Consider the following 15,923-nt stretch of genomic DNA (forward strand, 5'->3'; position numbering starts at 1 on the left):
TCCTGTTGCCTCAAAGTCACCTGGAGAACTTTTAAAAAGTAATTCTTGCCCCAGTATTTTTGATTTGTTGGATAAACCGTTGGAGGCAAGCATTGTAAGTAGCATAAGCAGTGATGGCAGTGGCCCACGGAGGCAAGGCAGGCCTGGTGAGACTTAGGAGTGGCCTAAACCTACCCACAGCCAGCGATGAACATTCCTGTGCTGGTGCACATCCATCCAGGTAATCCAGGTAGAAACCAGGCTTTCCGGTAGACTCCAGCCTAGCAGGAAAGAGAGGGAAGGGCCAGTAGAGAAAAAGAGGCAAAAATCATCACGGGCTTAAGTCAGACAATGGATGGCACATTTTCTCTGTTCCAGCTGAGCCCACAGTTTAGTGGGAAAGATACACACAGCCCCAAGTCATTGCGTTACCTGTAGGACAGAACTCTAGAACCTCCAAGAAGAGGGAATCACTTAAGGAAGAGGATGACTCAGGGAAAGCCTCACAGAGAATTGATGTTTCGACTCTAAAGGATGAGTAGAAGTCCCCCCCCCCCCCCCCCCCCCCCGTCCCCGGCCCTGGCCTCACCCCTAGCAGAAAAAAGAGAAAAAGGGCAGATACAGAGAAAACAGACAAAATCTGGAATGGGTTGAAGTCAGCAAAGATGGTAAAAACATCTTAATTTTAAATAAGATGAATGAAGATTTGATAGGTTAGTAAACAGGTTAGAAATATGCATTCCAGCCATTCAAACCTGAGCCAGTTACTTAACTTACGCACCTCTATTTACTCATTTGTTAACCAGGCATAACCTGACACCTACCTGACCTAGGTGAGAGGATTAGAGGTTTAGTGTACATCAAGCATTTAGTCCATAGGAAGCGCTCAAGGAAGATTAGGTTTTACTATTTTATTATTTTTGTCGTGTTTTCCATTTATTGTTGTCTTATCGTTAATGTCTTTAAATTAGATTATAGAATAAGAAATTAGCAAACAACTTCTTATATGAAAATATACAGTGTCATTGAGGATAGGGTGAAGAGGACACTAGCGCTGCTGGTGGGCATGCAACTATTTCTGGGGAAAAAAATACAAATCAAGAGCCTTAAAAATTAATGTTTTTCCACTTTAACCCGCTCATTCTATTTCTGGGCATCTATCCTAAGCAAATACTCTGAAAATATGTGGAAGAAACCGTTTATGCACCAAAATGTACATTATGAGATCATTTATAATAGCAAGAAAATTGGGAACAAAAAGATTTTAATCAGGCAACTATGAAAAATGATGTTTACCAAGCATTTACAACATCACAGAAAATGCCTATTCAGAAACGAAGAAAGGAGGACAAAAAAAACTGTGTACATTATAATCACAGCTCCACCACTCGGAGAATCTGCAGAAACAAAAAGATAAGAATCTGCATTAAAATGTTAATGGCTACTTTGGGTGGTAGGATTATGTGTAACTTTTCCTGTCTAGGTTGCTTTTTCAAATTTTCCAAAATGAACCTTTATTACCTCCATGCTAAAAATACGCTTTATGCAAGCAGAAATTGGGTAATATTAAGCCTTAGGTAGTTCCGGGAATATCTCTGCAGAGATGCGTGCTGGAAATGATTTGGAAGGCCTCCCATCTCTGGGCCTTTCGGATGGATTTCCTTACGAATGCTCCTTCTCTAGAGCAAGAGCAGAAAAGGACAACCACGCGTAAGCGCTCATGACCCTAGGCTGCTTACATGGCAGGTGGCAATAACAATTGTGATCTGGAATGGTTCCCAAGCAGTCCTTCAAGCCAGCAGTGGTGTTTCACCAGGTAGAGCAGCCTTGTGGAAGGAAAACACTCCCTTGCTTCTTTGAAACTTCCCAAAGGTGATGATGCATGCCACCTGCCAGCCCTCCCGTTTCCCCCTCCACTATCTCCTTTCCCGTCACCTCTCATCTCTTTGCTTTCAGCTCCCTTGAATGCTCTGCCTGCTGCCTTGCTGCCCTTAGCCTCACCCCGCGCTCCCGACGGAGACCCTGCGCTGCTTTCATGCTTGTCAGAACCTCACCCTCCTCCAGAAACCAGATGGCAGAAAATCAAAGTTCGCGCAGTCCTCTTTCATGGGCAAGTGAGGTTTTCTTACCTTTACTGGCACAAAAGTCACTTGGCTGTCTTTTTAAAAAATGTTTTTCAGGGAAGTGGGGAAGTGGTTTTTTTTTTTCCTCTCCAAGACAATTCCTGACCTATATCCAGTTGTTATATTAATATTTGCAAGGCTAATTTCTGAACGTATGCAATTTGGAAAATAATGAAAGTTAGAAAAATTTCAGGGTTAATGTTCTAAATCTTTTTCAGGAAATCCGTAACTGTCAGACTTTGGAAAGCAAAAATCTAAATTGTAAGCTTCAGTATTTCCAATTGGTTATTTCCCAAGGCCTGGAGAATTTGAGAACCCAGCACTATATTATGGTTGAAACTCATGGCAATTCTATGTTCATATCTTTAAGCTGCACGGTCTAGAAAAAGCCATTGGATATCATGATATTCTGTTGAAAAATTCTGTTGTTTTTCCTATGATATTACTGATTTCAGTCGTTTCTTTTCTCATTTTAAACTATTTAAAAATTTTGCTTTTTTTTCTTTTACAAATTTTTAATTCTCTTCTGGGTGATATATATAGTAACATGAGAAGCAAACCTCCAATCTTTCTCAGTTGCTGTAGTTGTCCAATATTACGGAAATGTTCTGAAACAAATATCCTGTTACTCCACCATTAAAATCTGAGTATAACTGAGTATATTTCTACTGTTGGCCCCAGGTAGGGACAAATACCAAATTCCTCCATGGACCTTTTTGCATTATCAGTTTCGTGTTTTGTGTCTAGAAGAAAAGCCGCATCCAGTTTGACACTGGCTTCAAGTCTAGACTCTGGAAGAGACTCCACAATGCTGAGTGAAAAGCCCAGAAGTAAATAAAAACCATGACCATTATAGCACCTTCAAACACTAAAACAACAGATTCCTCAGGGTAGAGCAATCTCCTTGTGCTGGTCCAAGTTCACCAGGCTGCAAACTTCCCATCCCAAGCGGTATAATTAATCAACTTTTCCCATCTAGTATTTCTGGATTCTGATTTTCTTCCCCGAGGTTTGTTGTTGTTGTTTCATCAATTTGTTTAATACCCGGAAGATCGAACCTGTTAAGTCTTTCTCCCCCACAATATGTGGCTCTTGATATCTCTGCTCAGTGTATCTATTTTTATTTCTAAGCCTGGCTGCCAGCTTGATGTTCTGCATAGCTTGGTGCTCAGCCAAAGGTTGATCGGAGGTTGGTCAACCTTGTGCCAGTAAGGTTTTTACTTTCTGCAGATGGATCTGTATGGAATGGAAAGTGCACTCAAACTTCAGGCCATTTTCAGGTCCACTGAGCCCTTTCAGGTCTTCTTGCATCTCTTCCACATGTGTGCACAGGCTTCATCTGCCAGGGGTGCTTGGGAGGCTTGGGCCACTCGGGTCCCTGCTGCGCATGTGCGTAGCCTCTGGTCAGTTTGGGGTAGGCAGAGACCCTATCATCCATCTATGGCTTTCTCACCTTCTGGAATTCCCTGCCAAATCACTAGTGCGGGTACCATTCTGTTGCTCACTCCAAAGAGACCTCAAACCTCCATCTGGTGGAGTCACTTGCTTTCCTTGTTCACTTGCCACCAAGAGCACTGCTTTAACAACGCTCGAACAAAGAGAACCTCCCCTGGCACTGGAAGTAAAGCCACTGGTTTTCATGGCCTGCCCTGCCCTGGATCAGCTACCACACCCACAGAGCTGGGGGTGGGCGGAGGAAGGATGGACACTGCCTTGATAAGAACACCACTGACAGTGCTGTGTTTACCTGAAGCTCCGTAGCTTTCGTGAATAAGCGTTTCTCAGTTTTGTGTGAGGCTTTGGTCAATTTCTGGAGCACTCAAATGGCCGTGTTTGACAGTTTTATCCAGACTTTGTACTGCTTTTTGGGGAAAGGATTTATCGACCTCTTTAATACATCATGCTGGAAACGACTGTCCCTCCTGTTTGTAGTTTTAAAAAGTGAAACTCAGGTTGGTATAAGGAGAAGCTAAAATTGGAAGCAAGAAATAAGAAAAACAAAAGGAATCTTATTGCTTGTTAAGAGTATGACTGATTTCCCAAGATTTGACAAGCTTTCAAACAAGATGTCTTCTACTACTCTCAAATTTTGGACCAACCCAGGCTATATGGATCAGAAAGGGTAAATTTATCTTTAAATTAGAGAAAAAAAAAACCTTGTGCAACAATTCTTAGGGATGCAACAAGGTATAGTGAAAACAGTATAATATAAGACATCTAGTAGTAGATCAAGATTCAAAATAAATCTTGGCTATATCAGTATCACTTTGGGCAATTAAATTTACTTCTCTATCTCAGTTTACCAATTAAGAAAAGGATAACGACATCTAGTTCACAAGGATGTTGAGGGCATTAAATATGATAACAATTATGGAAAGAATTTGCTCATATCAGCAAGTAGTAATTTCTTAATTGATATTTATATCTTACTACACATTTTTTTCAGCCTTTCAGTAACTCAGTTCTCTTCTGGTTAACTGGACATCTAGAAATGGGTCTACTTTAATTGATCTAGAAAGTCTAAATCAATGTTTCACTTTTATTTGGGACATTCTCTTTTTAAATCACAGGTCTGAGTTTTGAATCAGAGTTTGAATTTGAGTTTGAGTTTGAATCTGCATCTCTGGTGATGCAGAGAAGTTTTTCTCTCTTTTTTTTAATGGTTGGCAGAGTCTTTTTTTTTAATTAATTAATTAATTTTCGGCTGTGTTGGGTCTTCTCATTGCGGCGGCTTCTCTTGTTGAGGAGCACGGGCTCTAGGCGTGCGGGCTTCAGTAGTTGTGGCTCGCGGGCTCTAGAGCGCAGGCTCAGTAGTTGTGGCGCATGGGCTTAGTTGCTCCGCGGCATGTGGGATCTTCCTGGACCAGGGCTCGAACCCATGTCCCCTGCATTGGCAGATGGATTCTTAAGCACTGCGCCACCAGGGAAGTTCTGAGAAGTTTTTCTCTTAAGGGAATTTAGCCCTCAGAAAGAATATAGATTTGTTTGCTTTGTTTTATCTTCATGTTTTGTTTTTATTTTTTCCATGTGCCCTGAAAATTGCATCAAGGTAGGCAAGATTATTAGGTTACATAAAATGAAGTTAATGATACTGCATCATTTTTGATCTACAAAAATGGTAAATTCTCATGGTACAACATGATGTGTTGCGGAGAGAACTGAACAAGGAGTCAGGAAAGGGGGTCTTATTCTACCACTAATCAGCTGTCTGAGAAGAGCAGATCATATGCTCTGTGATCCTGAAGCCCTCTCTGGGGAGGTAGGGTACTTCTAATCGGATCTCTGCATAAGCATTTCTCCCTCCTACTGAATCTAATTTCATTTCTAACAGCATTTGAAATGGCAGCAAAGATCAACAGTCAGCCGGTCAGGGTGGTGTAGGGAATTTGTAACGTCCCATGGAATGACAAAATCCTCACCTTGACGAAACTCCAACCAGGCTCCTATGAGCTCTCTGCTCTAGTAGGCGTTAACCTTGACCCCTAAAGTCTTGAACAAATGCTGACATAGTTTCTAACAGCTCAGAACTACATCCCTGGGATGACCCTAGCCTGCTCTTAAAGTGCGTGCCTAAAAAAACTCATCTCCCCCCAAATCTATGGTTTGTTTTGGCCAATACTTGAAGATAGGACCTCTGTCTCCCAGTATCTGTGGGAGGCTAGAAGCCTAACTTTGAGAAGTACCAGTTAATAAACCCAGATGTGTTTCACATGGACCAACACTCCCCTTTCTGGTTTTTATAATTTTTTACTTTCTTGACTCCACAGAGCCTGTGCTCACCTCGCTCCCCGTTCCTTCATCCTCCCTTTAAAACATCCAGTCACCTCTGTACCAATCGAAATTGAGTTCAACGCATGCTAAACTTGCCTCTGTTGCAATAACATATTCCTGATGAAAATCTGACCTTACTACTTCAACTAGTGTCTGGCTTTGTTTATCTTTGATGCAAATGACCCCCATGTTTTGGAGATTTTCTAGGTAGGGAGGAGAATTAGCAGTCAAGGTCATCCCCCATGAAGTCTACCAGATGGTTGGACTTCGTAGAAACAACAGATGTTCAGAGCAGTTTGCACCATTCTTCTTCAAAAAAGCATATGATTGTTTATTAGATAAATCAAGAAAATATTTTTTTCAAAAATAATTTTCTCAACTTAAAAACAACGCCTATTTCCAATAAAGAAAGAAACAAATAGCACTAATAGTATCATTATCCAAAGAAAACCACTGTTTTCATCTTAGAGTATTTCTTATGGATGTTTTCCTATATACATTCTACATTAATAATGATGTTTATACAATTTGCCTACAGTTTTTCACATAATACCTTGGCATCAGCATTTTTCTGTGTTACTGCAAAAAATCACATAGCTGTATAGTATTCATCATCTGAAAGGACCTGTACTTATTTCTTTTTTTAATTAATTTATTTTATTTATTTATTTTTGGCTGCGTTGAGTTTTCATTGCTGCTTATGGGCTTTCTCTAGTTGTGGTGAGCAGGGACTACTCTTTGTTGTGGTGCGTGGCCTTCTTATTGCAGTGGCTTCTCTTGTTGCGGAGCATGGGTTCTAGGTGCATGGGCTTCAGGAGTTGTGGCACTCAGGCTCAGTAGTTGTGGCATGCAGGCTCCAGAGCACAGGCTCAGTAGTTGTGGCGCACAGGCTTTGTTGTTCCGTGACATGCGGGATCTTCCTGGACCAAGGCTCTAACCCGTGTCCCCTGCATTGGCAGGCGGATTCTTAACCACTGCACCACCAGGGAAGCCCAGGACCTGTACTTACTTTAATAATTTTCTGTACTAGTATATTTAGATTAGTTTAATTTTTTTAACCAAACATAATAGAACATCCTTTGGCATGATTTTGTTCTTTGTCATAGACAGAGTTATTTTGTTAGGATAGAGTTCTAAATATGGGTCAAAGCATGTGAACAATCGCTTAAGTTGAATGAAAAATTTATTGAGTCTAACGTGCACAGTGCAGGGTGTTACGAGCAGAGATAAATGGCATTGCATCTAGAGTAAACTATTCATAATACTAGAGACATCATCTCTCAACCACTAGGAAAGATGAGGGTAGTTTTGGGGCCAGGTGTGTGTGAAACAGACCAATGACCATGGTTTAGTCTTCATTTGCTAGCACCAGAGATAGCTACATTAACTTGGTATCAGAAAAAGGAGTCAGACCTTTCAATTCTAAAACTTAGGAAGTAACACAGATTTATTAGTTAATTCATAATCTACACAAATGGTGCCTGGCATAAAACAGTCAAACCCAGAAATATCTCCAAAGTGTGTGATCATTTTGATATCATTCAATCCACACCATGGGGTGCATTCATGTAAAAAGACCAGGATCGGGAAATGGTATCATTAGTATGTGGCAGCAGTTGCCTTGTTAATGATTAAAAGCTCGTTTTTTTAGGTAAGCAAGATTTATGCTGAAGTTTTACTGTGTTCATTCTTCTCCCTGACTGCAGGTATCTAGAAAGGAAACGATGTTGTCAGGCTGCTGTAGGGATGGGAGGCCATCTCATTGGGAAAACTGGTACCTTCAGGATCCCCAGCCATGGTCCTCCCTCACTCTCACTCCATCCCATGACACCTCCTAAATGCCTTAGTTCTCATTCTGCCTTTTCTTCACCATGTGGACTCTGCTTCGTGACTTTCCCTTTTCAAGCTTTGGCTCTACCTTCTTCCACCTACAATGAAAATGATCACGTCTGCTTCCTAAGCTATAATTCTAAGAAGGCAGAGATACTATCTGTCTTGTTCATGATGCTTATCAAGTACCTAGACAATGACTGGATAGTTAGTCTCCAGTAAAGATTATTGAATTAAGCAAAAGAGATATGTCTGATTCTTTCAGGAGTTTACCCTCTGATAATTCATGCCAAAATATTATTCATGCCTTGTTTACTCCTTCCAAGTGACGATGGCATATTACTAAAGCTATTCCGTACATTAACCTAAAGATGTAAGAAATGTGGAAATTTCAAGTATAAAAGTATTGATAACATAGAGGAGATGAAAGGGAGAAATGAGAAGAATGATTTGTTGCTTTGCAAATTTATTGTAAATAATTCAAAAAATATATAAAAGAATAAAGAAGAAAATAAATCTTTCCTCTAGCTCTACCATCTAGGAATACCCATTATGCTTTGCTCCAGCTTCTTGCCCTAAAGGTCACATCAATCCTCTTCTCAAACTCAGTGGCATTCTCTTGCCTGAAAGAGTCTGTCCATCTGCTTAAACAAGCCTTCAAGGCCACGGCCTCTGTAGCGCAGGGATCAAGAAGGCTCCTTGGGAGCAGGATAGCACTGGCTAGAGACCTCATCTACTCTTACAATATTGCAACTTTGGGCAACTTACTTAAGCTTAGGGAGCTTCAGAGTCTCATCTATATGTGGGAAAAAATAAGCATCTCGTAGACGGTCAAGGATAATGAGATGCTGCACATACAGAAGCTCAGACAGTGTTTGGCTCCCAGGGGAGGTTCTGCCCCTGCTGGGGCTCCTCCTGGTTCCCTCCATGCTCCTCAATACCCTGTAGCGCAGCCGTATGAATTACCACCGTCCGGAGGTTCCATGCTGACCCTCACGAATCTCATTTATCTGTTCATGTTGTTTCTTGAACTTGGGAGGCCACCCTTGCTCCTCATCATTGCCTTTATTTATTCATTCATTTAACTCCTATCTATTGACTCCAGCCACGTGCAAGTCTCTGTGCCACCACGCTTTGGGCACACAGTGACAGGCAAGAAAGACAAGCCGGTCTCTGCCCTCATAGAGCTTAGGTAGCAACACAAGGTACCGAATTACAAAATGGGAGGACATATAGTCTTGCCCAAATTCCACTCAAGCTGCAGACAAAACTAGACATGTTCTGACAGGACTGGGTTTTTTTTCCATAAAAATGTTTACTCTTATTGTAAATGAATGCCTATACATTGTAAAAAATTTGAAAAATACATGAAAGAATAAAGAAGAAAATAAATATCACCTATAGTTCTACCATATAGGAATACCCATTATGCTTGTTCTGAAGTATCATTACCATATTTTTCTATGCATATATTACATATATAGTATTGGGAAGTATACAAAATACACATTTTTCAATATTAAAATATTAGTTTTTAAAATCTTAATATATTTTGAACATTTTCCTGTCTCATTAAAATTCTTGGCAAATGTGTAGGTTTTCATGATATTTCTTAATATCATTCTCCAGTTGCTCAACATAAAGGAAATATTTTCACGAGAGAGAATATATAGAACAGAATTTTTTTTTTGATGTATTACCTGGTACGCAGTTAGGTTCTCAAAATTAAATGAAGCATCCTGCCTATATTTTCCCATATATATGATGAACCAGTAATTCTTTCAAGCAGGAATTGTCTCTGATTTGTAGTCAAAAATGAATCTGTTACTACATGCAGGGAGGTGGTAACAATTCACTCGATTGAATGATAAGGAAACCTGTGTTTGCTTTTCAGAAAACAATTAAGATAACTTAGAATTATTGCTGGAAAAAATTTTTTGGTCTAGGGATTCTCTCACTATTTCTTTTTGACCACGAATAAAAATATTTTTAGTGAACAATTCTATCTCAACAAAGGGTTTTAGTGCTAAAATTGCTGCTTTGGATTACCCTCCCTGACAATCATATACTTCTAATCGTTAATCCTAAAGTCACCAGGAAAAAGGAGCAATAGATTACAATGCTGTGAATCTCAATATGATTTAATCCTAATAAGAAGAGAGAAATCAATAAATACCTTCTTCCAAGTTTTATAGGCGTTACAATGTTTACAGAAGACTTTTCTTATTCTAACGATACTGTCTTGGGAGAGTAGAGAAGTATATCAATCCCAATTTTCTTAGATACAGAAAGTGTAGCACCAACAGATCACATACTTTCCCTGAAATAGTAGTGTAAGTCCTGAAGTCTTCATACCTTCTCTGTATTCTTATATTTTCTTTCTCTGTAATCCTAGAATATAATAAATTGTATCTCTTTCAGCTCCATCTCAAATGAAGCCAGTTTCTCTCAAATCATATAATGCATAATCTCTGGTTTTAAAAATTTAAATAGTGGGACACTTCTGTTAGAAAATGGCCATGCTGACATGGCAGGGCCAGGGTCGTTGTAGGTTGTTTGGCATTTCTCTTGGACAGAGTCCCACAGAAACCTTGAACAGCCAGCCTTCTGGATGGCCCGGCACTCACTCACTCACACATGTGTTGGCCATGAGATACCAATACAGGAATAGCAACAACAAACAGGTAATGTTTTCTGCTGCCTCTTTTCGATATCTCCAAGTCTGTTAGGTTATAGCTGTGTTGTCCCAGAAGCCCACATTGAGCCAAAGATCTAGGGGCAGTGATTCATTAAGGAAGAGGTCCCAGAAGAAATCAACAAGGAAGGGAGAGGAGTAGAATAAGGAAGGAAGAAACAAGCAAGATGTCATCTTGATAAAGCCCCAGCCTCAACTTGCTCTCACCAAGAGCTCTAGTATGAATGCAGACTTGGAGATTGTTGCTCTACCTTGAGGTTTAAGAAGCTGGGATCCTGTACTCCCGTTTGGTCATTGGCTGTGGACCAACAGGAGGAGGGGAGGGGGCTGGATACAGACTCCCAGGCACAGAACAGCCCTCAGAAGGTTGTGAGTAGAGGCCATTAGCCATTCCCGGCAGAGACTGGGGCATGAGCACGCCAAGCTGGACAAAGACAAGGGAGGGGCTTTGGGCAAAAACCAAGACTGTCTGATATACTTTCTAAACCAGTGCTACTCTCTGCTGTCCTGTTCTCTGCCGGCCGAGGACGTTCACTTGTAATCGGTCTGCTCCCTCCCCAGGGGTCAGCTCCTTCTACAGGACCAGATACCTACCTAATTGATGGGAACCCTAATTCCCTCCAAGTCTTCGGGAGAGTTTCCCTATTATCTGTTTACTCGGAGTTGGTATGTATCTTATGAATGTGCTGGATTGCAGGACATCTTTTCAAAAAGTGTCCCACTAATAACCTTTAAATACCTCTGCAGAAGACTGTTCTAACCTCGGGGACATTAAGCAGGTCCCGAGAAGAGAGCCCAAGGTTTCATTAACGAGAGACAGAACCATCTCCTGAGGTTTCATTTGGGCCTGATAAACTGGGGTCAAAGAGTCACTACCGTGGACTCCCACATGGGGGCGATCTTTCCCTTAACGCAGCATTGGTGTCCTTTCAACATTGCTTAGACAGAGTTGGGATGTCCTTCACCAAAGAATCACACAGTTATGGTTTCCAAGTACAGTATATACTCTATAAACCTAAGCGACCACTCAGTATCACCACAGTTGCATTCAAAGGCACACCACTCTGGGACTAAAATGTAACAGAAAAGCAAATTAAACCTTTAATTTCGTTAAACCAAAAGGAATTATAGTTAATAAGGCATGCACGCAGAAATCTTACATTTCTCTTTTTTCCATTTGTTCTCTTTTCTTCTCTCATACTCTACTCTCATACTCTCTACTCTATTCTTCTCTCATTTGGGCTGGGAACCCAAATTCTGTCTCCTTCTTCATCCCAAACTCCAAAAACACCTTGTCTTACAAAGTCAGGCCTGCAAGGGGCTCTTCTATCTCTCACCCTTCTCTTTCCACACCTGTTCTCTTTCTGTGCCTTCAGGAAGTTTCTGTAGCTACCCAAGCTCTCTCCTCACCTGTCGTCCTAATGTGTATTATAAAGGTTCAGGAGCTTATGAGACAAAATAGATGTATGTCCCAGGAGGGAAGGAAGGCCCATGAGAGGATTCTCCTGAGTGTGGGACACGGGGGTTCATCTTGTCTCCCCAGCCACCCAGCCCCCGATAGATTCGCATTAGCCCCCGGGGCACTGAGTGATGGACACGTTCAAAGACCCTGGAGTCCCTGTGGGTTGCACAGTCATTCACGGTTAAATGAGCCCTGAGAAATCCTCCTCTGAAGCATGTTTGCGACAGTGCCCTTGGGTCCCTCTGCTAACATTAAGTCACCTGGGTCAGATCTATTTTTCTCAAGACTTTCTTTAAAGGTAACTAACGTGGACAACTGCAATGTAGCGTGACCTCAGGGGTCCTTTGCAGGGCTCCCCGGACCCACAAACACCCCCTTCATGTGACCTTGCTGCTAAAAATCTTTTGATAGAATCAAAAAACAAAAAAACAAAAAACAAACAATCCTGGAAGGAAGGCTGCTTAAACTCTTTGCAGAGCAGAGCCTTAAGAGCTGTAGAGGACAGGACTTCACAGGGGGGAAGGGCTCGTGATGTTGGGGAAAAGGAAGAAGAAAAGAAACGTTGAGGTGCTGAAATTAAATTTTGTATATGTCCAAGCTTTCCCTAGGACTTGCTTATTCTTTCATTTTCTCTACCTCTATTTCTGGATTGAAATCACAGGGAAAATTCTAGACAAGTCACATATGTACTGTGAACATATTCTTTAAGCAAAAGTTGGAAGCTATGGTCTAATGGTCAGTTTTTCTTTCTTTTTTTCCAGCTTTATTGAGACAATTGACATATAACATTGTATAAGTTTAGCGTGCACAATGTGACTTGCTATACATATATATTTTGAAATGAGTACCATAATATGCTTAGTTAACACCTCCATCACCTCACATAGTTACTATTTGTGTGTGTGTGTGGTGAGAACATTTCAGATCTACTCTCTTAGCAATTTTCCAATATACAATATAGCATTGTTAACTGTAGTCATCATGCTGTACATTACATCCCCAGAACTCATTCATCTTGTAACTAGAACAGTTTTTCTTTAAAAAAAAAAAAAAGTAAAAAAAATCTTCCATCATATAAATTTTGAAAAATATTTTAAAATATATATGTAAATTAATTGTAAATAATATTTTTGCTATTAGCCTTAGGTAAAGGAATTGTCGTTATTTTTTACATAACATACACATTTGCCTTTGGGACACTGGTGCTGCTGGTGACTGAAATTGGGTATCCTTTTCACCTCTGTAAGCATCGAGTTGCATCCTGTAATTTGTATAGGGGACTGTCAGTTCCCCTGGAGAAACATGGAATGGAATGGTGATCCCAATTGTCTTCAAAAATTAAAAGGTCCATCGGGTGCAACAGTTTCCCATCAGCCCTCTGCTGGGTACCACTTTGTCACTCTGTTGCTACATACCAGGGGCAGACATATCCCAGTGAGTATCACCTGGCTACCACCACATCCTATAGGTATTGATCCTTAATGCTTTACTGGACTTTGGAATCTTTTCCCCGGTACTGTTACTGCTCAGCCATGCCCTGTACTGAATGCTTTGGCGACATTACCATACCCAAACCGATTTTTAGCAAGAAGGGGGAAAATGCCTCCCTTCCATTTAAGGTTTTAGTCTATCAGATGGCTCCCGAAGCACTACATTGTCCTCCAGTGTTTTAAAAGAATATTAGTAAAGCAGATTAATTTTTCTCCACTTTGTTCATTTAGACTCTCTGTGGCACTTAGGCGTATATTCATGTCATCCAGCTGGGAGACAGATCTAGATGACAGACCACACTGTACACAGGCTTCCTTGCTCCTCTGTTGGGGAAGGCTGTCTCCCTGGGTCAAATTCTTGTTGCCAGGCAACTTCTTCCTTCAGAATGAGAAGCGTCCCAAGAGGACCCTCAATCCATATGCAAACAGGCTCCCGGCAGCTGCTCTCACCAATTCAATAGACAAGCCCGGGCATGACTGACTCTCTCTTTGAGCTAAATTGAGATCCCCATTACATTAATTGAAGAGACCACAGATTCTTCTTTCTACTCTTGCTTTAGTGAGATTGTTTTTTCTTTTAGGGTATATTAGATCCATAATAAAAGAACAACATTACAATATTATAATCTCTCTTCATTTATAAAACCATCCACCTTCCCTCTCCCGCACCAACCCACACATTCTTTTGCCATTCATCTTGCGTAAGAGGAGCGCACAGAAGACTCTTGAGTGAATTAAATTACTTTCTTTCATAGGGCTTTATGATTGTCCCTGTCGACAGTTATGCCTAAAGTAGTGGCTCTGAACAATATTTATTAAAGACTTTCGAAGTTCCAGGTGCTGTGCTAAGCGTTAGCATTAGGGCTAAAGGTGAATCCAGCATAATCCCTAACATCTAAGAGCTCATAACTAGTTGGAGGTCCACCATAAATGTAAGTTTTAATATGTGGTGTGTGCTGCAGTGAATAATCTGAAAACTAAAGAAAAAGCCGTGTCCCAGTCTTTCTAGAAGAAGTTGCACTGATTTATAGAGAAGCAGTATCAAACTGCCCCTGTGATCCTAGACCCTGAGGTCTGGGATTTTTGATTCATGGTGGTCAGGCTTACCTATGAGCTGTAGTAGTGACTGTATTCTGATGGCCACCCAACTGCTTTCCATTGCCACAGTCATGTTGAGACCCGATCCCCTAATTTTCAAAACAGGCATGGATGTCTCATTTTCAAAGCAGGGATGACAACCTGGGTGACCGAGATGGTAGAGCAGCACTAATTCTGCAGACCCCCATGTTCCATAAATGCAAGTCAGAGCTGAGACATCTCAACCCACTGGGAGGCCAACGTAGTCCCCCCTGACAGGGAAGATTGGTCACTCTCCGTGAAGACTCAACTGAGGTTAAAACTGTGGACTAAAAAATTATTCACAACCTAAAAGTTGAGAGTTCTGTTGTATTCGGTGGGACTTCAAGTGCTGGAGGCAGCATCTCAAGCAACTCTGAGAGAACTGCTCGGAGGAGGGGAGGGGGTGGGGCCAGTCTATATAGAAGTTTTGCAACAAAGGGCAGGTAATCTGAATGTCAAAATATTGTTGCTAATTAAAGAAAACCAGGTATGTCAAGTTAAGGAATTTAGCGCTTTTCTATGTATGGGAAGATGCAAGAGCCTGGGCTTGCTGAAGTCATTCCTTTGATATGCACCTCAGCTATCTGCGGCCAGTATCCTGTGTTTTCACATCCTGAGTTTCCTCAGGGCTCACCGTGGGGAGTGGCTGCAGTCTGATGTCTGCTAGATGGCAGATATTCTTTCCTTCCTGAGTTCCCTCAGGGCTCACCAGCTCACCATAGGCTGATGGCTGTGACATCTTTTGTTTACTGATATGGTAGGTAATAGTCCATTTATCAGAACCTTAATTTTCTGGAAGACTGATGGGGAGAACCCAATTTAGTTCCTCAAATGTTAGGTTACAAATGATCTGCAGCATTTTTAGCAATTCTAGAAATAAGAGAGGCACATTGATTCCTCTGTGAGCTGTCAGAATGCCAGAGGGGTAACACTTTTTCTATGGAAGGTGGTACAATAAAGAAGAGCAGCAAGAGAGATTTCCAAAAGCATCCCAGACATCTTCAGATGGCTGACACAGTGCCTGGCACGGCGCAAGAGAGAACATCGGTAGGCTGCTACCAATAGGTGGTGGGTGAGTGAGAGATGATTGAATGAATGTATAAAGATATGAGGCATGGCGTGAGTTTCCTGCCTGGCTTAGTCAAATGTTGCTTCTATAATAAATAACTTGAAAGAGGGAGACAGAATGGCTTCAGTCAGAATTTTCTCTCCCATATTAAACCCAGGAAAAGAATCTATTACTATGGAGAGAGAGATTGTCTTCATTTAGAGAGGGTGATCCTCTTAAGTGGCTTTCCAGTATGAATCCTGTGGGGTAATCATCCCCAAAAGAGGAACAGACAGAGGCAAGTGGTTAAGGGCAAGGGGGTTGGCATCAAAAAAATCTTGGTTGATTCCCAGCTCCAACGTTTGCTGGCTGTACGACATTAGGCAAGATTCTTCACAGAGCGGAG

Source organism: Balaenoptera borealis (assembly GCF_965194805.1).
Source record: "Balaenoptera borealis genome assembly, chromosome: 21".
NCBI classification, from domain to species: Eukaryota; Metazoa; Chordata; class Mammalia; order Artiodactyla; family Balaenopteridae; genus Balaenoptera; species Balaenoptera borealis.